Source organism: Schistocerca serialis, chromosome 6, assembly GCF_023864345.2.
Source record: "Schistocerca serialis cubense isolate TAMUIC-IGC-003099 chromosome 6, iqSchSeri2.2, whole genome shotgun sequence".
Taxonomy (NCBI): domain Eukaryota; kingdom Metazoa; phylum Arthropoda; class Insecta; order Orthoptera; family Acrididae; genus Schistocerca; species Schistocerca serialis.
In genome coordinates, this window is record NC_064643.1 from 612,695,543 (window position 1) to 612,697,299 (window position 1,757).

The window sequence follows — 1,757 nt, forward strand, 5'->3', positions numbered from 1 at the left end:
GGGAGCTTCAGTTCTGGGAACTAATTCCATCTCCGTACCCACTGGAGTCTCATACACAAGTAATTTTAGATATCCTCTTTGCAAACAGTAACGGGTGTTCAGGTCAGGTGACCTCCCAGGCCATGAAATAGAGCACTGAGATACTTGCGGACGTCCCCACTGTAGTGAGGCGGTGCACCGTCATGTTGTTCCAACTTCCTCTCAGGAAACCCAAGGGTATTACCTGCAACAACTCAGGTAGAACTCTTTGCACGAACCCCAAGTACAGGGGTCATTCGGACGGCCAGGTAGAAGATATGGCCCAGATAGAATGTTGCCTACAGTGCCGGCCCAGATATGCACAGAAAAACGCGCTCGATGGTGTGATTCCACTACAACGTGAGAGTTTTCATCAACGATACATGGCAGTTCCTGCTGTTGGAAATACCATCATAATCAAATGAATCCTCGTCAGTAAACTGCACGATCTGGAGGAAATCTGGTCGATGAATCCATTGTTGGAGCAACGTCTGACACAATGCGATCCTGGGAGCAAAGTCAGTCAGTCACAAGCATTGCGTGGACTCGTTATGGGTGATAGGTGTGTAATTGTTGTATGTGAAGTATTCGCCTCACGCTAGTATGCGCAGGGCCCATTTGAAGTGCAATACGACGAGTACTTGTAGTCGGGTCCGCTGCAACACGTTCCGGCATATACTCTTCAAAATCGGGTGTGCTGATGGTCTCCATATTTCTCATATTTCAAGGTCCCTCGTTTCCTCTTCCCAATGAATCAGTCTCCCGCATTCGTCGATCGAGAGAAATAAACACTCGTCGTGACGGATGATGCCTGTTAGGAAATCCTGCCCCTACAGCCTTTAAGCAGCGAGTGTTGTAAATATGTTGGAAAATGGTAGTGTTAGACAAAGCGGTAGACAAATTTACTTCATATCTTCTTAAGCTGGCTTCTCCGACCCCAGGTTGCCTACCTCAAATCGTTGTGTTACATTTTTGCACGTTCTTCGGAAACACCCAGTTAATTCGAAACCTTATACAACAGACTGTCGAATTTTACAGCTGAATGAAGCACAATGGCGGTCACAATTTGAAAAAAAATGTGCTCCTCTCTATCAGTTGTTACAAACTGCGCACAGTACAATTAAGCATTCCGAAAAACTGTTCAACTTACAACTAATGCACTAATGATTCTCTTGGATTCCACGAGTTCAGCAGTTCAAGTTAGCATCGCACGGTGGCAAACTAAAACACTTAAAGTAAACACTAAACAATATTTTCTTTATGGTCATAGCCGTGCGTGGCCCATGTTCTCGCCTTCAAGTATTTTACAACCTGTTTTTAACGTACTTCCACCTAGCTGCGTTTAATTAAAATACTGGTCTCACTGAGTTGCTGCTTTGCCTGACCCTGAGCGGCGCTAGCAGCGCGTATCAACATACCCCCTCCCGTAGTATCTTCACTCGCCTGCTATTACTTTCAGGTCGTTGTCTGTCATAAGCGAGTTCGGGCCGCGAGTTCGGGCTGCCAGTCGGTTGGAACGCGTCTGGAGCGCGGTCCGGACCTGCTGCAATGCGGCACTATCCAGTCGGGTTGGAGCAGTGAGGTCTACGTCAATATGGCTCACCCGACCATTGCCGCCACGCATCACTCGAGCCTGGCCACGGTCTTGGTGGATCGCCGGTCGGTCGTCCTACCGAGCGACGCGTTTCGTCTCGCCAGTCGTTCATGAGTGGGCTGTGCATCGACTCCCTATATGTCTT